The following is a 22793-nucleotide window of genomic DNA, read 5'->3' as shown; positions in this document are numbered from 1 at the left end:
TCCTTCCAGCTCTCCCTCCTTTCCCGCTCTCCCTCCCTCCTTCATTTTCTTTTTTCTCTCTCCCCTTCCTCCCTCCCTCTTTCTTTCCTCCTTTCTTCCCTCCCTCCCTCCCCTTGTCTTCCTTCCTTCCTTCCTTCTTTCCTTTCTTCTTTCTTTCTTTTTCTCTTTCTCTCTTTCTTTCCCTTCTTTTTCTCTTTCCCTCCCTCCCTCCCTTCCTTCCTTCTTTTCTTCCTTCCTTCCTTCCCTTCTTCCTTCCTCCCTCCCTTCCTCTCTCCATCCTCTGTCCCTCTCCCTCGCTCTTTCCCTCTCTCTTTCTTCCTTCTCTCTCTCTCTCTTTTCCTAACACCTTTATTTTTAAGGGAAACATATGATAGTGGTCAGTTGCCTTTCTTCAGGCCAACATTCCTTTTTCCTCAAGAACAATGCTACTGATGTTTTACATGTATATTCCTTCTTTGATGGGTTTAATATTATAGTGTCCATACTTCCTTTTTATTTTTCAGTGAAACAATGAAAGTTATAGAGCTCCTTAATAGTCCCCTCTTAAGAGCTCCGTCTTCAATGACAAATGTGATGCTAGTAGTTGGCAGAGAAAAACTGACAATGAAAGGAGAGAGAGCCTCACTTCTAATGCGGGTGAAGACAAAGCTGGTGTGTCAGTCTGTGACGGAGTCTCCCTTCACAAGTCTACTCATGGTTCTTGCAGAAAGAGTCGTGCGTTTGTGGGAAGTGATCTTTAAGCATCTAGTAGATCACATTTGTTCTATTACTTGCTATTGATCATTTATAGTTCTCATGATTACTCCAAAATCAAGAACCACTGTTCTCATGAAAATATCCAAACTTCCACACTGAGCTGTTTGATAAGTCATTTCCCCCACTCTAAATTACAAAATTAATGGCAAATTCATTTTGAAAATAAAAATTAAACAAAACAAAACAAAAAGGTCTCGTGTTTAGCTGCCGATCTGGCACTAAGAGCTTTAGTGAGTCAAACCAAACTGATTGGCCAGACTGATCCTTAAAGATAAATTATTTTGTATCTTTGATTTTAAAAATATAGATTGTAAGTCACATACACTAAAAATACAACAAATATAAAAATTAAAGAGAAGCCAAACCACACAAATATATTTGTGTTTTCTGATTTCTTCCTTTCAAAATGTCATTGTCTCCTATGTTGAAGGGTTTGCTATAGCTGATTAATAGTAGGACATTTCTGAATAATTGCCTATATGGCAAGAATTCCTAAAAATACTGTCTTAAAAAATACTGAACACCTGAAATGTATGCCCTTTGCTTATCAAGGTTTTCTTTCCTCCAAGGTACTGGTTTTAGTGAGTCCAAACCTAGGCCACTTTCACCATATTTAGTAAACCCGGATCCAGTTATTGTTTTACATACTTCTGCTTTGGGCTTTGCCTGTACTCTTGCCCTAACTGAAACTCTGTACCCACCTATTGTTCAGCTTATAAGCTTTGTCATTTACTTTCATAATCAACACACTTAGTTTATTCCCTGTTTTTATTTTACATACTCAAAGAATGTATAAAACTAGGCCAAATATTTAAGAAAACAGTTTTGCCATTGCAAATTCCTGATACAACCTGCTGTAAGCACTATCACCTACCCTTCTGTTAAAAGATCATTTTCAAAAGGTGAAATCCTGATTCAAACAAATATAAAATGAACATGCAAAAGAGATTTTATTTAACTCATTAATTAATGAAGGAGTGGTAAAACATTAGGACTTGTTCAAAGGGAAATCTCAAGAGCAGATATATTTATATAGAGACAATAAGGAATGCTGAATTGAATTTGCTAATAACTACAAACACTGGCTAATATCCTAACATGCACTAAAATTTAATGTTTGAAATAACCATTTCTATAGGGTGGAAGGCAATTATATCTCTACTGGACAAAACTAATGTGCATTTCTATGGTCAAAAATCATTTGTATTACTATTAGTTTCTACGTCCTTCAGAATTATTAAACCTCCAGTCAAAGATGATCAAATGTAGAGACCCCTATAGATTCAGCTCCCCAGCGGTATGTTGTTTGCTAGAAAACTCTCAACACTCTGTTGACAGGACACCCAGTCATCTTTTCCTATTTGAAAGCCTTTCACTATTTTCTCTGACACTTCCATTTCCAATGGAAGTAATATTCATTAATTAGGAACCAAATTAAGACTTCATAAAGTTCAAATGATTGGCTTAATAAATATCTTTGCTCTATTCTAGATAGATGCATAATTAAATGCACAAAACCAGAATCACCTATGTTTTGATGACCTTTATAGATGCTAGAGTATGGGTCTTGTTACTCTAGCTTGTACTCCAATCATCTAGCCTCACCTGGGGCTTCTCACTCATGTGCAGCCCTCATCATCACACAAAGTGACCTCTTGATTCAGAGGAACAGCGAAAAGTAACCAGAATATATGCTTAGAAATTCCAGATGTAATATTGTCATGGAAGTATTCAAAATCATGAAATATAAAAGTGACTATGTGGTTTAATAATGTTTCAAAGTCCAAACAAAAAGGAGAAGCTAACTGTTGTGTTTTAAGAGCTGTAGTGCCATGTCCCCAGACCCCCTTTTGCCTTTTGACTTGTTGAAAAACAGGCTTGATTCATCAGGGAGCCTGAGAAAGTGCAGGGGAGTCAGGCAGGGTGCACAGAGCCTGCCCGTGGTGCACTGCTTCCAGATAAATGCTGACTTCACCGGGGTTTTCCTCCCCTCCCCACCACCTCACTGTTTTCTAAGCTTTGTTCCATTCATGTGATTCTTCCCACCTCTCATGTCTTTATCCCTCCTCCCATATCCCTCCCTCCTGTTTTCCTCTTTCCTTTCCACTGCCCCTTCTTTCTTCCTCTCTCTCCCCTCACCTCCAACAGACTCCCATTTCCTTCACCCTTGCTAGCTTTAGTCCTCCTTCTTGTGAGCCTATCTAAGACTTCACTTATGGAATAGAGGTTGTTGCCTACTTACAATAATCTCTGCGAGGCTGCAATACACAGCATATTACAAACTGCAGCATTTTAATAATATTCAACACTAGCTCTGCAATACCACTCATGAAATTGCTCCACTTTTTAAAACTGTAACAACAGTCTTGTGTTTTCCTCTAAGTCATATATTCTCCTTTCCCTAACATGTAATAACTGTAATTTATTTAATTTTATTTTGTAAAGACAGGGTCTCACCCAGGCTGGTCTCAAACTCCTGGGCTCCAGCAGTTCTCCTGCCTCAGCCACGCGAGTACCTGGGACTTGTACAGGTGCGCACCGTCACACCCAACAGTAACTGCAGTTGATGACGCTCCTCCTCCTAACGTTAAACCCACACAAACCAGACACTGCTGGATCCTGAATACTAGGGATATAACGGTGAAGCAGACACAGTCCTCGACCTCACAGAGGGACAGCCAAGAAGGAGACAGAGAGACAAGTAGGCAGGCTTCCTTGCTTTAGTGTTACGAGAGAGACAAGCATGGTTTGCTTGGAAGAACGCCAAAGGGGCCCAGAAATTGGAAAATGCATTCTGAAGGATGTGAGATTCAAGGAATTGGGTCTTGGAGGGGAGGACATGCTTCACTGAGTGGAGAGAAGTGGGGAAGGAGGGAATGAGAAAGGGCATGAGGAGAGTTCAGGTGAAAGTGGGCTTTGAGGGAAAGTAGGAGAGATTGGCCATTGCGCATCTAAGGGTTTGGCCTATATCCTTAAGCTCCTGAAACATTTTAAGTATGGGAATCCCATCATGAAGATGGCATTTGAAAGACATTGCCCTGGTTGCTGGGAGGAGAATGGATAGGAAGTGAGGGAAAAGATGGGCAAGGAGACCACTGTGTGATTTTAACTCAGTGATATGTTTGTGGTCTTTGTCTGCTCACATCCACAACCCAGCATCCACCCTTCTCCCTGTCTGCCACCTTGCAGCAGCTTCCAAGTGTACTGCTGTTCGAGGACTGACTGTCACCCCACTGAACACAATGGGGGTTGTCCAGGCCTCTCAACAGCTCAGCGTGTGAAAATCCACACAGCCCGAGGTTCCCACCTTCTTTCTACAGCCAGAATTGGGTTGGTGAGTCTACGACCTGGTACGGTTGCATAGAGCCCTGTGCTCCAGAGAGTCCCCATACTTGCTTTAATGTTCTGTTGTCGCCGGGTGTCACATTTTTGTTTCACATGGAACCCCATAAATAATGTAGAGGGTCCTACTTCTCGCAATCCATGGATGGTGGCCACCTGATAATTCTTTAAACTCTAGGGCAAAATGGCCTGAGGGCTTTGGAGTCAGTCCAAGATTAAGAAAGATCAGACTTTCCAAAGACAGAGCTTAGAGGGTCTTTTCTGAGGCTGGGAATGGAGTCTTCCGGGGCCTATTCTAACCTGCCTCTCACCAGCCGCTCTGTAACATGACATCTGGCCTGAGGCCAGAATATGCTTCAGCACAGTGGGAGAGGATGAGGACATCATTGACTTTTGCAGAGTTAAACACTTAGAGGAACTTCAGGAAGAAAGCACTTGGTAAAAGGTAAAGCTGGCTGGCCCATCAGCTCCTTGCCTGGGGTCCTGCTGCTTCTTTTCACAGTTCTCAGTGTGTTTATTCTCTTCTTTCCAATGGCCAGAGGACAAGTTTCTTGTTTCCTCTAGGGAGCCTGGAGAGAGGCATCAGCCACCAAATACAGGAAATCATGTGGCGAGGATCTCTTATTTATTACAGTCCCCGTATTACTTCCCTCCCCCAAGCCCCCGCCCCCTACCTCCAGTCACTCAGTGTCTCCCGGCTTCTTCCTGCAGCAGAGAACAGAAGGCAGTTCACCTCTGCTCCCGACAGCCTGGGAACCCGCAAGATCCCCAGCATTTGAAGTCTGGTCTTGTGAAACCCCACCCTCCTCTGGCTGTGTAATTGAATGGGATACCCTCAAGGTTCACCTCACCTGAGAGGTTTTGGGGCAGATCAGCAGTAAGGTATTAAATTTTAGGAGCCTGCAAACCCCAGAAGAGAAAGGTAGGTACCTGTATCGTTTTGATTTGTCATGTTAAATGTGAATCCAGCTGCTCTGGAATAGATGTGCATTTCCACGTGGCTTTTCTAGTTGGCTGCATGCTCTCAACCTGTGTGTCGTGTGGAGATTTACTGATGTACAAGACTGTGAGGACTAAAGAGGGGATATGACATATGGATTTTTCAAATCTGTACAGCTTTGGATAAAGAATGCCAGTCAGTATACAGATCATGGCGGCAATTCTTATTTTCTTTGGAGTGCACATCTCATTAGAAGTAGTTTGTTTTTTTTGGTTTCTGCATACGGGGTAATTTTTACTAACTGCCTTTTCTTTTTAATAGTATAGACCTCTACCATGATTTCTTTGTTATTCCTTTCTGAGGTTTTCAGTTAAAGAAATACTAGATTTGACAGAGAATTTGCTAACAGAAATAGGAACAAGTGTTCCTAATTTAAAGTGCCTATGTGCTGTAAGTAAAAAAAAAAAAAAAAAAAAAGAGTACTTTGTTCAGGGATCTGGTGGACTTGGTGGACTTCCACATTATTTTCTAGAATTTGTGGTGAAACAGTTGTTATTCCAGAAGTTTCCTGAAATTCAATACAAGCAGCGACAACCAATATCCAGGGATGGCTCAGAGGCTGTGGTGGTGGTTGTCTGTAGGGATGGTAGTCACTCCTTAGCTGGGTGCTCTTTTTGGTCACTGTTAAGGCTCAAGATGGTACGTCACTGAGACTCAGAGAAGAGCCAGGTCTTATTTAAGTACCACTACGTATTTCTCTGGATTTTTTTTTTGGCATCTTATGTTTTTATTGTTTCATTTTGTCTTCACAACCAGCCTTTACTGTAAGAGAAATAATTTATACAGACTTCATGGAATATCAAACAATTCATACCTATTTATTGAACATTTACTATTCTTTTCTAGTTTATTTAGCTCTAATGCTCATAATTTCTTACCACTTACGTATTTTACATCAATACAGTCTCCCTCCATTCTATCTTCCATACCCTGCTACAGGGCTCTTGGGAATATGCAGTTCTAAACCACTCTCAGTGATATATATATAATTTTTTTTTTTCTGAGACTGTGTCTTGCTCTGTTGCCCAGTCTGGAGTACAGTGGTGCAATCTCGGCTCACTGCAACCTCTGCCTCTCAGGTTCAAATGATTCTCGTGCCTCAGCCTCCCAAGTAGCTGGGACTACAGGCGCGCACCCCCACGCCCAGCTAAATTTTGTATTTTTAGTGGAGATGGGGTTTCACCATGTTGCCCAGGCTGGTCTCGAACTCCTGACCTCAGGTGATTCGCCCACTTTGGCCTCCCAAAGTGCTGGGATTACAGGTGGGAGCCAAGGTGCCTGACCTCAGTGAAATATTTCTGTTGTACTCTGTTGCTTACAGGCTTGCTACCTAAAGTGTAGTCCAATGACCAGCTGCATCAGGCATCAGCTGGAAATGATCACTTGGGAACACATTCTTTAGTCCCTCCCCAGACTTCTGAATCTGCATTTTAATCCCTGGGTGATGCATATGCACATTAAAGTTTGAGAAGCATTCACTTAAGGAGGGTAGAAAAATCAGTCGGCTCCATATTGTCCTGCCAGCCTCACCCTCTCAGCATCTGTCTTTGCAACTAAACTAAGTACCTTGCATTTCCCTAATATGTGAATACTCTAACGCCTTCCTATTTCTGTGTGTGCTGTCCTCCCTGCCTGGGATACCTCTATTCATCTTCCCCACCCAATTGCCCATTAAGGCCTGGTTTGTACACCTTCATTCCCCTTCATCCCTCTTTTACTAAGTGATTCTCAGGTCTGTGATTTTTCTGGTACTTGGTGGAATGTTTTGACATATCCCTAAGCACATTAAATAATAGTTGCTATATTTATTTTCACTCTTGAGGAGTTATTGGTCTTCTATGCCTAAACCCATAGCACTTGGCACAGTTTTGGGCACATAGCTTCTGCTCAATCAATTTTGTTGAATAAATGAATGAATGAATGAATGAGCAAATGAATGTGTACATTGTCTGAAAAACCCTAATTAATTATGAGATAGAGATCTATAGTTTGAATCTTCCAAACAATATTTTTAATCCTTATAGCATTTTCCCACACTCTTCTTTCTGAAATGTTGCTGGATTCATTTACTCACCAAATATTTTGAGTACTTTCCATGTGCCATGCCTTTTAGAATCTATTTCTTTATGTCTTTGTGACAGCCTCTTTCATTAGGTGTTTCCCTATCGGTGCCCCTCATTCTCTGCCACTCTAAGTCAAGGACTCACTCAGTCCCTTTCACAGGGCAGGCAGTGTGCTATGTGCTAGGGATGTGATGGCAAACAATACAGATGTGAGTCCTGCCTCCATGCAGCTCTCATCTGGAGGACTTACTTTTTGTCATCCTCTGTGCTACTTCTCTTTTATGGAAGTATTAAGGAAAACTGAAATAAGTCTGATCTCTAACAAATGCTGGCACATCCAAGTAAAGGCCTTGAGAACTTGAAGCTTGAAGTCAGTGTGGTTCAGTAGAAAGAAAGCTGAACTGTGCTTTGGGGCCCCAGATTTAGTCCTGTACCTGCAACTCTCTTGCCATGTGACCCTTGGGTGGGTCCACAACTTTTCTCTGAACCTTGAATTTTTCAAGTGATGAACAAGACAGAGTTCTGTATTTCTCTGAGTCAAGCCAGCTCGAAGAGATCTTAAGAGAGCCATTTTATTACTATGCCCATGTGTTCAGCCACTGACATTAACATTGTGCTTTGGTACTTCCCCAAGAGCACAGTTGCCCGTGACTCCTGGGGAGCAGTGTCCTGCAACTCAGAGGAATCTATGAGGCATTCATCATTGGGTATAGTGCTGCTCTGAAGCAGGTTAGATGAGGAGGGAGGAAGGGCCTCCACTAAGCAATCCGTGCTTTAGGAAAGCAGCCAGGAAAAGAGAAGGAAGTAGCTGTACCAAGTGGTGCAGGAAAAATCTAGAAGCAGGTAGACATATAGCCAGTTCCTGACATCATCCCTCACTGTAGCACAGCTAAAAGGATTCCCTTTCAGACTACATGTGGTATTCTCCTTTTTCCACCCAAAGATTTGTGTCTTAGCCATATTTCACCTAGAATCAAATGCTGGAGAAGAACATAGTATCATTGTCCCCCACGCTTTGCCCTCCCATAGAGCACATGGACACTTGGGAGAAAGCAAATAGACACAACCACCAGGTTTAGGCTAAAGCAAACTGCTGAGATGCTCCCAAGGGACCGCTGTTTCTCTCTTCCAGCCTTCTTCTCTTCCTCCTCCATTGTCCAGATCTTCCAAATGACATGCCTCCTGCACCTCTGGAATCCCTTCTTGCTTACTGTTGTTCCTATGCCTTTCTGCCTCCAGGCCCCCTCCATGCCCACCTTGTCTATAGCTGCCTTTCAATAGCTGAATGTTTTCTGTTGGTAATTTCTTACCCACTCAAGTTCACTTTAATCTCTGTCAATAAACACACGTTGTAACCACAAAAGGGAGGTTAACCTGCATGAGAGGTTTCCTGTGGCCTGCCACAGATCTCAGGATGTATTTGAAATCAGCCTGGACTATATCTGGCTCAATATTTCTTTTTTAATGAGAGGCATGTTGTGGGCTAGAAAGAGGCAGACCTGGTTTTTAATCTCCTGTGTTGAACAAGTAATTGTATCTTGCCAAGTCTTTGTTTTGTTTCTGAAAATATGAACTAATACTTAGTGCACAAAGTTGTAAGAAGATTAATTATCTAAAGTGCCAAATAGGTTCCTTTAAAAAAACACCAGGTCGGCCTGGCACGGTGGCTCCTGCCTGTAATCCCAGCACTTTGGGAGGCCGAGGTGGGCAGATCACGAGGTCAAGAGATTGAGACCTTCCTGGCAAACCTGGAGAAACCCTGTCTCTACTAAAAATACAAAAATTAGCTGGGCGTGGTGGCGCTTGCCTGTAGTCCCAGCTACTCAGGAGGCTGAGGCAGGAGAATTGCTTGAACCCCGGAGGCAGAGGTTGCAGTGAGCTGAGATTGTACCACTGCACTCCAGCCTGGCGACAGAGCAAGACTGTGTCTCAAAACAAAACAAAACAAAAAACAAAAAACAAAAAACACCAAGTCTTAAAAGAGGAGGTTGGCCAAGACTGTGAAAATGAGAAAACTGTCATTCACAGAATAGTTGAAGGAACATTCACGGGACAATTAAAAGTAAGAAGTACATCTTGTAGCACATGAGGGTTGCTTTTAAATATCGAACGGTTGCTCTGTGTGGGAAAAGGGAAGGTCAACAGAAGATCAATGAGTGGAAATTATAGCGTAACAGATTTCAGTTCAATATGTGGAAGGATTTACCCACCATCAGAATCATCTAAAAATGAGTGAGCTGCCTTGTGGTGTGGTGAACGCCTTGTCCCAGGCAATGTTCCAGCACCCTGGAAGACGGACTAGTGGCCAGGGTGTTCCCAAAGGGATGCCCACACTGGGTGGAGTCCGGGTGATGACCTCGAAGATCCCTTCCCGCTCAAAGCTATCAAGAGTCTCGTGATGTCAGTGCAGCGATCCAAGCCACCAAGAAGGTCTGCAAAATAAGTCATCAGGCTAGAGTGAGGATAGCTGACTTTCCATAAGCTAGCCCTACCTACCTGCTGCAGTAAGTTTAAAATAGGGTCTTAGTAACAATGGAGTAGGCTGGACTTCCAGGAAAGAGCAAAAAAGAAATGAGAACAATGAGGAGGGAAAAGTTCACTGTAAACCACTCTTCTTGGGTTACTCTTTAACTAAATTGTGGGTTACTTCTTGTGCTGCAAACACATTCCTATTTGATGGAAAACTGCCGCATTTCTGGACGTTTTCAGCTCAAGTAGAGTCAGGCAAATAACAGCAAGACTCAGAGCTTTGGCTCTGATTTCTCCTCTAGCCAAAACGGAAACACGACTACATGGATATGGGTTCCTAGCCATTCAGAGATCTAATTTTAAAATGTGAAAAAGAAACTGATTCTACCATCTTCTAAATTGCAAGGACTGTGAATGGAATATTTGACTTTTGGGGAGAGAAGAGAGCTGGCTGGAACTGTCCGCCTGCTGTGAGTCAAGTTCTTTGACCACTGCCTTCTACCCATCTTTCCTTTTCTGCTACATGAACCACCAGAAGAGCAGTCTCTCTGCGAAGTAAGGACATGGAAACTTTTAGAGAAGTGAGACTTAGGCTTAGGTAGGCCCTATACACATCACCAACCACTCCAGGCAGCCCCAGAGCTTTCTGTTAATACTTTATCCTTTGTGGACTCAAAGAACATGCAGTTCTGGACCCTTGCATGTTTCTCACCGTGCTTGGGCAGCATCTCAGCATGACTTTGCTTTCTTCAATCTCACTTTGAGATTCTGGGGGAAAAAAGCAGCAGTCCTTTCAGTTATAAGCAAATGCTATATATTTTCAAACCGAAACAAAGCCATGATATATTTTATTCTCAAGGCTTACCTAAATTAGCTTTCTTAAAAACACTAATTTAAAAAAAATCCTTTGAAATGTAATCAACTGTGCAGAACAAAATCATAGAAACCCTTGCAGACCAGTGTATTTATTTTTAGATGCACATCAGCCTACCCAGCATAGCAAAGCCACTGTCTAATGTCCAAAGCATGGCCCTGGGAATTTCCTCTAACAAGGCTGTGTTTCCGCCCATTGTTACAGCACAAAGGACAGAAGGAGGCCTGAGTAGAGGTTCATGTTAACCCCACCTAGAGTAAAATCTGGAGCCTGTCATCACCTCAGTTGGATCAATGTGGTCTTGAGGGCCGGGGTCAAGAGGGAGATTGCCTGCCAACTCTGGACAGATGCAAATGAGTAGTCATCCAAAAATATTCCAGAGACCAGTGACGGCAATTCAAAGTAAAGGGTCAGCTTTCTTTTTGTAGTCAAGGATGTAAATCTCACCTGCACTGTGAAGTGAATTCTGGTCTAGACCTGAGACAGTGATGCCATTTGAGGATCTTGGCTTGAATTGCAATTAATAAAGGTATTTTAAGCATATTTTAGTTAAAAAAAGTCATAAATCTGTGTACACACAGCCCCAATAAACACACACATACACACACACACACACACACATACTCACTAGAGCAAGTATCGGATACCTGGATCGCCCAGAACTTTACTATTATTCTAGGCCAGTTTCTGATCCTTCATGTAGTCATTGATGAAATGGGCATAACAGATCTCACATCCTATTAGTTTGGGGATAAATAAGGTATAATATTACAAACAATCTCACCCAAACTAGACTTTTGCTTAAGTTTTCGCATCTTGATCCTAACATGTTTTGAGCTTCTTACAACAAACTTCTGCACAAATATTTACTGTCAAGTCTCCAGGGGTTTTATTTGTTTGTCTTGCTACTACAGGAAAAGAAGACCAATTTGTTACTTAATTGGCACACTTTACAAGCAGAGCTTTTCATGCCTTTGTCAAGTTCTTTCTACTCCTAGGGAAGGTCACTGCATTATTACTCAAAGCTGCAATGCTCAGGGCTATGTCTGGGGGTCTCTGGGGAAGATGAAGAGGTGGGTCTCAGGTCTGCACACAGCAGTCCACACCCATCCTGTCTGGTGTTGAGTCTGTGATCTGCATTCCACAGCTCCATCACCACCCCTGCCCAATCAAAGGCTCAAGGAGCAAGGGGGACCTGCACGTACAAACACCAGCCTGAGCAGGGACTGGGTTGTTGGCCTCTGCTGGCAGGTGGATATCCCGACCCCAAGGTCCGGAGATTCAGGAAAACGTGTTGTAGCTCTTTGGTGAGAATGTGAGAATGTTAGTAAAAATGCCTTTTAGGATTGTTTTGTTTGCAAGTGTTTATTATCAGACACCCCTCAGGGGTTCACAGGGCAGGTTGCGAATGTCCGAAGTGGGGCCTGGGAATTTCCTTCCACAAAGCCTGTGCTTCTTCCTCTCTTTGTTACTCCTCAAAGAACAAGTTGAAGCATTACTAGAGATCCTTACTTAACCCTTTATCCTGCCCACTGCTTCTTCGTTTACATTACAGAAAATTCACGCTACCAGCCATCTAAGGATCAAAAAGATGTTTGGGTTTTGGTTGTGGTGTGCACCCGCAGATGTGCACGTATGTGTGCATTTGTGTGCATGAGTGTGCATATGTTTGTGTGTTAATGGAGAGGAAATAGGTAAAGCACAAAACGTATTTCATTTTAAGAGGTTTTCATTCAGTGTTATGACATGCACCCATCATTGGTCAGATCAGAGAAAACTTTCTTTATGGTAATATGCATTCCTGCTAAAAATAGTGACTCAATTTCAGTTCCCTGTCTCTAGGGAAGGGCCGTCTTAGAATTACAGTTACTTTTCACCTTTGCAGTCTACTTATTGGCTAACAGCTGGGGTATAATGAGTTGAAAGATATTTCAACCAACCAAGAATTATTTATTGAATATATTCTATGTGTCTGAACTCTACTAGGTATTAGGAGAAACCAGAGATTCTGCCTACAGGAAAATTCAAGACCATGTATTTCTTTTTTTTTTTTTGAGACGGCGTTTCACTCTTGTTGCCCAGGCTGGAGTGCAGTGGCGTGATTTTGGCTCACTGCAACCTCCGCCTTCCGGGTTAAAGTGATTCTCCTGCCTCAGCCTCCCGAGTAGCTGGGATTACAGGCACCCGCCACCGCACCGGGCTAATTTTGTATTTTTAGTAGAGACGAGGTTTCTCCATGTTGGTCAGGCTGGTCTTGAACTCCTGACCTCAGGTGATCCGCCCGCCTCGGCCTCCCAAAGTGCTGGGAGTACAGGCATGAGCCACCGCGCCCGGTCAAGAGCATGTATTTATACATATATACAAACACACAAACTCAATGTCTTGCAAGTGAGAGTGCAAAGAAGCCAAATATTTGTATGGTCTAAGGCCAGGAAAGATTAGAAGACGGACATGGGCCCTCATCCAGCCTGGAACTCTTCAATTATCCCCAGAGACATCTTTATGGTGTCTTCATTGTCCTTAAATCTCCAAGCACCAGCGTGGCCAAGTGTGTGCACCATGCACATACACATGTACACACATGCACACACAGCCTGCTCTCAGGAAACAGCTGTGCCTTCTTGGAGGAAATAATGCCATTGGCCTTCTCACCACCAACTCTATGCCAGGATCAGCCTCAATACCCATCTCTTTTGCCCTCTTTTTTTGTCCCAAGAGAAGAGGGACGCTTCCCTGCATCCAGAGCTCAGCTCTCCCACACTCCTGCCCTCTATTCCCATAGCCTCACTAGGCTCCCCTCTTATTGGTCCTTTCCTGTTATCATTGAATTACGCTCAGGTCCTTCTCATCTTAAAACAATAGGAGCAGAAGCTCTTCTCATCCCATATTTTTCCTCAACTGTGCTTCCATCTTCATTTCCCCTCACCACAAAATTCTTGAAAGGATTATGGCTATTCATGTCTTCATATCATCACCAACCATTCACATTGTGTTCTGTCTACGCTACCCCAATGCACCTCAGCAAATGCTTTTGCCAAAATTCTCTAAGACCTTTGTATCCTCAAATCCAACTCATTTACTGTCAGCAGGACTTCACACTGCTCTCCACTTCCTCTAGTCTTGTCCCTGCCTTCCAGGACACCAATGCTCCTGGCCTTCCTCCTTCTTCTCTGGTGCAGCTTCTCAGTTTTTCTTTTACAGGTTCCTTTCCCTCTGCCATTTCCTCAACTTCCCAGTGGCTATAACCAGGGCCACCTCTTCTCCATTCATTCTGTCTCCCTGCTGTGGTTCATTCCTCTGCCTAGATTTCTCTTTCCTGCCTTTTCTGTTGATATAGTATGACTGTGTCCCCGCCCAAATCTCGCCTTGAGTTGCAATAATCCCACGTGTCAAGGGTGGTGCCAGGTGGAGATCATTGAATCGTGAGGGCGGCTTCCTTCATACTGTTCTCATGGTAGTGAATACATCTCATGAGATCTGATGGTTTAATAAATGGGAGTTCCCCTGCACAAGCTCCCTTTCCTGCCACCATGTAAGTAAGACATGACTTTGCTCCTCCTCACCTTCCACCATGATTGTGAGGCCTCCCCAGCCATGTGAAACTGTGAGTCCATTAAACCTCTTTCCTTTTTAAATTATCCAGTCTCAGATATGTCTTTATTAGTGGCGTGATAACAGACTAACACATCCGTCAAGTAAACTATCCTCCTAAGTCCATTTTAAATGTCACCAAATTACTTCTTTTTTACAGGTCACAGCATCCTTGTGCAGAACTGAGCTCCCTGCTAAGTGCTTTGCAGCACTGTCCCAAGCCTGTTTTACTGTGCCTTTCGTGTTTGAAATCTCAGTAATTGTTCACATGCACTTCTTTCCTAGGACATAGGGATGCCATCTTATTCATCTTTTTACTCCTCTCCCCTAGCACAGTACCTGGCACATTCAGCATTTCATGTAGAGTTAGGAATGCAAAAGTGTCACTTAAGTGATTTATCTCTTCTTTAAGTAAAATAACATCTTCTACTTTCAGGATGGATTGTTCATAAATTTTAATTTTAGTATAATTTTTGAAACTTTGCTCACATTTAGGCTACTAACAAACTTTTACCTTTTTCTTAAAATCAAAATCACAATTATTAATACTTCCTATATGAGTTTTTAATTCCCGTTTAAAAGCAGAAATGAATGACACTTGGACTTCATTCACATTTTATTTAAATCATCACTCAGGGAGAATTTCCAAGTGTGTCATGAGTGACACTGCATATTCATGCACCTGAGGTGGGGTTGCCATGGTATAGCATAACTAATATTTTTCAAGATCATCTCTTCACTGCGGATGCTGGTGTTGCATAAATTTTCCACAGCTCACCGGCAGAATTTGTCTACTCTTCTTTCAAAGCCATGGAGATTGATTTACTGACCTGTCTGAAGGTGAACAATGGTGGCCACAGAGAATGAGCCTAAGCACCAAGCCAGTACAGATTCCACCCAGCCTCCTGTCTCCCAGAAGTTCATAAGACAGGGATGTATCTTAGGGTACAAGGCCAGAGGTTCACTCAACTCTGGGTGGCAGATGGTATGCTACACCTTCTGTTGGACTATGAAGAGAAAGTATGTGCCCTGCTCTTTATTTTGAAAGATCTTATCCCTTTAAAAATCTCTATTTTGGGTTTTTGTAATAATAGATGTATAATATATTAGTATAAGAGAACTGTAAATGACATATAGAATATGTTATTTACATGGAGATGCAAAGCACAGTTTGTGCAAGTGTGGTCTAGAGACCAGTACTTGATAAACTGGCTGGATGCTGATCAAAATGCATACCTCTGGGTTCTACCTGAACTTACTAAATTGAAACCTGTCTGTGTAGGAAGATGGGGGTAGGAGCAGGACAGGGAGCAATGCTGCAAAATATGCATTTTTCAACCAGCACCTTAGAACAGGAGTCCCCAACTTGTGGGCCATGGACCAGTGCTGGTCGATGGCCTGTTAGGAACCTGGCGACACAGCAGGATGTGAGCCATGGGAGAGCCAGCGTTATCGCCTGAGCTCCACCTCTTTTTGAATCAGTGGTGGCATTCGATTCTCATGGGAACTTGAACCCTATTGTGAACTGTGCATGCGAGGGATCTAGGTTGCATGCTCCTTATGAGAATCTAATGGCTGATAATCTGAATGGTTTTATCCTGAAACCATCCCCCCACTGTTCTCGCTTCTCCTGGTCTTCTAGAAAACTTGTCTTCCATGAAACCAGTCCCTGGTGCCAAAGAGGATGAGATCACTGCCTTAGAAGTACTTCCAAAGTATGATGCACATTTAGTCAGGCATAAAAACAATGTTTAGAAAATATCTACTAGCTTTTTAGAAAAGTGTTTACACTGGTGGCAGGAGGATCCCTCCCTGTATTTCTCTGGGTAGGTTAATGATTTTGCAGTCCAGGCTCATGTTTGCAGGAACATTCTTCCTGCTGCATTGTACCCTTTGTTGGGACTACAGGTTTGGAACAGAATTCTGTATCACTTTGTACCATCCTTCGAACCATCGTATGTTTAACCTTTCATTTGTTTATGTTTCAGCAGCTTATCTTGAAGCATAATATAGTATAGTGACAAGAACTGGGTTTGGGATTCAGAGTCTGCCTCAAATTCTTCAATTTGCCAGACTTTCAATCTATGTAGATTTTAAACCAGGTTTGGCCAGTTGTTTAACCTTTCTGAGCCTCCTTCTCTAAAATGGGAGTAGCTAACTAGTTCATGGAGTGTCGTGAAAATTAAATGACATTGTGCATTTAAAAAGCTTGTTAAAGGCCGGGCGCGGTGGCTCACGCCTGTAATCCTAGCACTTTGGGAGGCCAAGGTGGGCGGATCACGAGGTCAGGAGATCGAGACCATCCTGGCTAACACGGTGAAACCCCGTCTCTACTAAAAATACAAAAAATTAGCTGGGCGTGGTGGCGGGCGCCTGTAGTCCCAGCTACTCAGGAGGCTGAGGTAGGAGAATGGTGTGAACCCGGGAGGCAGAGCTTGCAGTGAGCCGAGATCGTGCCACTGCACTCTAGCCTGGGCGACAAAGGGAGACTCCGTCTCAAAAAAAAAAAAAGCTTGTTAAAAAACACTCAGCAGAGACCCTGTGATGGAGGTGTTTCTCAATAAGAGATAGCAATTAAAAATAGCAATAGTATCATCATCAGCAGCAACAACAATAAACTTGCTGTAAGAAAGAAATCATCCACGAGTTTCCCAGCATTAAGATAGTATTCTGCACAAAGTAGGTACCCAGAAACATTTGTCCAGTGAATGAATATCCTATTTGTGAATATGAATACATATACTGGGAAAAGGATAGGATTTCAAAAATAAAAATATGTAACCAAACTGCCAACACAACCTGATGTGTGACTATAGATCGAACTTCAGCTGCACTTGATAAAACAGCACCTTTCTGCAAAATTCATCCATTTTCTCAGAGATAGTCTATAAGTTCCCCTTACTTACTTTAGCAGGCAGTTATGCTTGTTTTTTTTTTTTTTTTTTTTTTTTTTTGTATGTGTAAGTTTTATATCTGATGTAAATTTCTATATTCAGGATTTTTTTCCTCTTTTGACTTGAGACTCACCTTTAGCCAACAATTTCCTGTGACAATTTTCAGGAACATGCAGACTTTATTTATTGTAATGGATTATCCTTCAAAAACAAGAGTTATAACTGATGAATTGGTCAGTGCCTATAGCCTATTTACTGATATGCCCTAGTTCCATTTTTAAACCCAATTCTCAAACCACCAAACCAAATGCACACACATGCATGAGTGCATGCATGCACACACGCAGACACACGCACACATCTCTAATGGTTATGCATGTGGGATCTGAGCTGTGGACTTGTAAATATTATGTCAAAGAAAGAGGAAAAGGAAGAAAGAAATATTAGCAGTCTAGAGATAAGATAACCATATTTAGAGAAAGAAAGGAGACGAAAGAGAAATAGAGTGACTATAAATAAAACGTGTCCTATGTGCAGGCTTCTCATGACAGAAGCATCTTAGGATCTTCTGGTCCATTTTCTTCCTAGCATGGGGGACTTAATACTCACCAAGCTCTGCTCTAAGTACTTAATTCGGAATACTTCATTTAATATGAGAAAATTGCACTGTCTCTGTTTTAAAGATAAGAAAACTGAGGATCAGAGAGATTAAGTAACTTACCCAAATTTCAATAGCTGGAAGTGGTAGAACTAGTACTTCAACCCAACAGCCTGGTGCCATAGCCCATGCTTTACCCTCTTAAGCAGCTCTAATAGTGTGCCGCCTTAGGGATTCATTCATAACAAACATGGATTAAGCACCTGACTACTCTGTGCCAGATACTGCGCTAAGTGCTAGACACAGAACAGTGGGTAAATGAGATCCTACCCTGGGGTGGTGTGCGAGGTGGTAGTATCACAGGACAGTGGAGGAGCCCGTAAATAGAGCATTGTAACACAGTTCAGTAGGTGCTTTGACAGGGGAGGAGGTGATGGGAGGTGTACACACAACTAGAGGGAGTCAAAGGGAGGCTTCCTGCAGGGAATGACCTTGACCTGGGCCGTGAAGGACAGTGAGAGTTGGCAGACTAGAGAACACAGAGCTTTCAGGGTGCTAAGTAGGTTCAGAAAGGTAAAGTAAGATGAGAAAAAAGGAGTAATTAGCTTGACTGTGGTCCTTTCACAATGTATACATATAGCAAAAAAGCATGTAGTGCACCATAGATATACTTTTTATTTGTCAATTTTACCTCAGTAAAGCTGAAGAGGAAAAAGGAAGGAGTAGGAAGAGGTGAAGCTGGCTCTTTAGGCAGAAGTCCTGACAATGAAGCATCTTGGCTGAAGATAATTATGTGTTGGGAGAGAAGAGATGGCCCACAGATGAACCTAGCAGCCCATCTATCTGCCAGTGTTTCTCTAAATGTATGCAGAGGTTCTGATACAGCTGACACAGGCCTGGGAACCAGACATCAATAGTTTCTCAAAGTGAGAACCACAATGGTAAAAAAATAAAATAAAATAAAAATAACCATGCTCTATCTCAGTGATTATTAAACATTTGTGCACATCAGAATCACCTGGACAACTTGATAGCTTGTTAAAACACTGGTGACTGGGCCTCACTTCCAGAGTATTAGATTCTGGAAGTCTGGGGTGGGCTCTAGAATTTGCCTGCCTGCCTTTCTTTTCTTTTCTTTTCTTTTCTTTTCTTTTCTTTCTTTGTTTCTTTCTTTCTCTTCCCCCCTTTCTCTCCCCCCCCACAACTTTCTCTCTCTCTCTCTCTTTCTTTCTTTCTTTCTTTCTTTCTTTCTTTCTTTCTTTCCTTCTTTCCTTCGAGACAAGGTCTCTCTCTGTCACCCAGGTTGGAGTGCAGTGTCACAATCATAGCTCACTGAAGCCCCAAATTCTTGGGCTCAAGTGATCCTCCCACCTCAGCCCCACAAGGAGCTAGGATTACAGGCGCTTGCCAGCATGCCTGGCTTTTTATCATTTGTAGAGACAGGGTCTTGCTATGTTGCCTAGGCTGGTCTGAAACTCCTGGCTTCAAGGGCTCCTCACACCTCGACCTTCCAAAGTGCTAGGATTAGAGATGTGAGTCACTGAGCAGGCCTAGAATTTGCATTTCCTTCAAGATCCCAGAATGTTGGGGGCCCACATTTTTGACCCACTGCTCTGTGTACTGAGCAGACCCTGAGTGTGAAGCCAAGAACTTAGCCAAAGCTATTTGAGTGATTCTTAGGTTGCACTAAAATTTGAAAATTCTTAGGAGGAAGAATTACTAAATCTCTTATCTTCTTTGTTGTAAGTGCTCCTTTAACTTTTAATTATTTCTGTAGTTTACGAAAATCCAACCCAAATATTCCTGATATTTTGGTCCATTTTGGTCTGTAAGGGGTCAAAATATAAGGACTTTTAGGGTTCTTTGGAATTGTAAAAATCAGTCCTTTGAAATTTCTCTTTGCAAAGCAGGAAGTCACTTGTTGCCGAGAGCAAACACTTGAGTCAACCGTTTGCCTCGTTAGAGGGCTTCAGAGCTGTGGCTTCTTGGCACATTTCTCTACATTTTAGAATGGTGTGAATCTGAGTCTTTACAGAATGGGTTATACAGGCGGAAATGTGAGATCTGTGTCTCTAAGTGTTGCCAACTGGCTAAGGCTGAAATATATCCTAACGTCTTTATTTCCTCCATTGTAGATAAGGCAGGAGGAGGCTGGAAAATCAAAAATTCCCTTGAATGAAGGAGAATTGGAAGGATGGATAGGGAAGAAGAGGTCCTATGTGCTTATTTTCCCCTTTGCTTACCAAAATCCAACAAAAAGCAACTATCTTCTCTAATGTCATGGTCACAAACTAAATTTCTCAAAACAAATATTTAGAAGAAAAAGATAGACATGGAAAATATAATAGCAAGTGGCTGAATTAATCTTTAACATGAGTGAAGAATCAAGAGTTGAACCCCTTTACCCCAGGTTACACCAAAATCTGTGCACATTCAGTCCCAAAGTAAGTCCTGCAGAACCTCACATATGGGAAAAGTAAAAGTCAACCATTAGTATGGTTGGTTTAGCATCTAAGGAAAACCATATTTTTCAATCCGTGTTTGGTTTCAGATACAGAACTACAAATACCAACTGTATGTATTGAAAAAAAATATCCACATAAAACTGGGTCCTTGAAATTCAAACTCCTGTTATTCAAGGGACAACTGTAATTTAAAATCATAAGAAATAAGTTATCGTGAGCATTTTATAATCATTCTAGTAGTCTAAACTCCTCCATCTATAGTACTAAAATGTAAATGCCATTGAGAATATCTGGAAGTAGCTGGAAATCCTCATTCATCGAAAGTGGGTTCAATTCCATTGACAATCTCTATTACATACAGAAAAAATGGGCTAAATATATGTTTGAAGGTTTTTCAGCACTACATAAGTTTTCACCTTTAGTATGTCAGTAAAATTAATTAATTGAAGCTTCCCATTCCATGTCCTCACAAACAAAATTCAACCTTTAATGAAAGTCACTTTTGGATTTTGAAACAATGAGTTCAAAGGGAAGTTACTAAAAATAATTGAAATTAACATTGATTGTAAAGGAAATAAACAGAAAATTACTTTTATTGGACCCAAGAGACAATACTTTTTTTGTGTGTGTGTGTGAGATGGAGTCTCCTTCTGTCGCCTAGGCTGGAGTGCAATGGCGTGATCTCGGCTCCCTGCAACCTCTGCCTCCCAGGTTCAAGCAATTCTCCTGCCTCAGCCTCCTGAGTAGCTGGGACTACAGGCGCCTGCCACCATACCTGGCTAATTTTTTGTATTTTTGTTACAGATGGGGTTTCACCATGTTAGCCAGTATGGTCTCGATCTCCTGACCTCGTGATCCACCCGCCTTGGTCTCCCAAAGTGCTGGGATTACAGGCGTGAGGCACCGCACGTGGCCAAGACAATACATTTTAATTAACTTACTCTTTCTCTTCATTTGTTTAATTTTCACACAGGGATTTTAGTTGAAGTCACATATACTAATTTGTTTACATACTTATTTACTGTGTGTCTTCACAAGTCTCTACACTCTTCTCAAACCAGTGCCCTCCTGTTTCCCGTGCCCCTCCACACCTTGAGCCCACCTTAAGCTTCAACCCTGCCTGGCCCCAGTCAAGATACCCTGAAACTGGCCACTCAGCGAATCATGTTAAAGCAAGAGTCCTGCCCCACAGGTAGAAGAGAACCACTAGTTAAAGGAGCAAGCAATGAGTCCCCGGGACTTTTGCTTTTATATAATCAGAAAGGGCTGGGCATGGTGGCTCATGCCTGTAATCCCAGCAATTTGGGAAGCTGAAGCTGAGGGGATCCTGAGGTCAAGAGATTGAGACCATCCTGGCCAACATGGTGAAACCCCGTCTCTACTAAAAATACAAAAATTAGCTGAGTGTGGTGGCACGCACCTGTAGTTCCAGCTATTTGGGAGGCTGAGGCAGGAGAATCGCTTGAACCCGGGAGGCAGAGGTTGCAGTGAGCTGAGATTGCGCCACTGCACTCCAGCCTGGTGACAGAGTGAGACTTCATTAAAAAAAGAAAAAAAATCAGAAAAGTAGAAAGAATGAAAAATAAGGCTAGTTTTGGGGAGAGGCTTTGTGAAGGACTCTGTGGTAGAACATGTGTGGTCATCTCTAGATTTGCGGTTTTCAGAATTTGGTTTGCACAAGAGTTACCTGGAGAGTTTGTTAATGATGAAGATCTTAGGGCTGTACCTTGAGACTCTAGGTGGGGGAACTCACAGGAGGAACCCAGAAGTCCTGGTCAGGGGACACCCAAAGGGTTATTAAGCACCCTACCCATGTGGATCACTGCAACCTAGTGCAGTGATCATTAAGGTGCTGATCTCCACCCACCAAGATGCTCCTTCATCTAGTGGGATAAGGGGGTGGACTCCAAGATTTTATCACTGGCTCAGAAGACCACTCACTTCCAGTGGCCTCACCTACCAGAATCTGTTGGTTTTTTCACAGCAGCCCCAAATTTCTCCTTCTCATTGACTTCCACGATGATTGTCAGAGCCAAAAAATACAGAAATAGACAAGTGCTATTTGTCAGTCAACAGTGTTTATCAAGGGTTAAAGAGTTTAGGAGGAAGACACCACATTCAGCTCTGATTTGCTGCTTATGAGATGGCAGATGGTAGTGTCTGAGGCCAGCAGAAAGGAAGGGAAAGGGAGGATACTGCTGTAGAAGGCGCCCAGAATGTTATTTTTCTAGCAAAGACTTTTCAGAATGAACACTGGAATTCGTTCTACAGGCTTTCCAGAATTAAAGAATGTACATTTTCCCCAAACACTAAAATTAAACTATAAATCATGTTTATTCACAAGTTACATGTAATAAGAAACATTTCTGGTATTGATAACTCTGAATCAGTAGTCCCCAATCCCCAACTTATTAGCAGTCTTGCTTTCTGTGGTTTCAGCCACTCATGGCCAACTGGGGTCTGTAAATATTAAATGGAACATTCCAGAAAAAAACAATATAGAAGTTTTAAATTACATGCCATTCTGAATAGCATGATGAAATCTCACGCTGTTCATTCTGCCTTACCTGGAACATGAATCATCATTTTGTCCAGCATATTTCTGTCCATTAGTCACTTAGTAGCTTTCTCAGTTATCAAATCTACTATCAGGGTATGTATCGCAGCACCTGTGTTCAAGTGACTTTTATCTGACTTAACAATCACCCCAAAGCACAAGATTAGTGATGCTAGCATATTAT

The 22793-nt window shown here is 42.4% G+C and overlaps 1 protein-coding gene across 1 annotated transcript in view; it reads left to right on the top strand.

Annotated features, from left to right (window-relative positions):
* The first annotated feature begins 4799 nt into the window (after positions 1-4799).
* The window catches only part of ADGRF5 (adhesion G protein-coupled receptor F5), a 103721-nt gene continuing 85727 nt past the window's right edge, over positions 4800-22793 (top strand). Inside the window, exon 1 of the mRNA XM_025382289.1 lies at positions 4800-5020. The gene's annotated coding sequence lies outside the window, so the exon portion shown is untranslated. The remainder of the gene's footprint in view (positions 5021-22793) is intronic.

This window comes from Theropithecus gelada, chromosome 4 (genome assembly GCF_003255815.1).
Source record: "Theropithecus gelada isolate Dixy chromosome 4, Tgel_1.0, whole genome shotgun sequence".
NCBI lineage: Eukaryota > Metazoa > Chordata > Mammalia > Primates > Cercopithecidae > Theropithecus > Theropithecus gelada.
The sequence above is the reverse complement of the archived record's forward strand: the minus strand, read 5'-3'. Positions and strand labels throughout refer to the sequence as shown.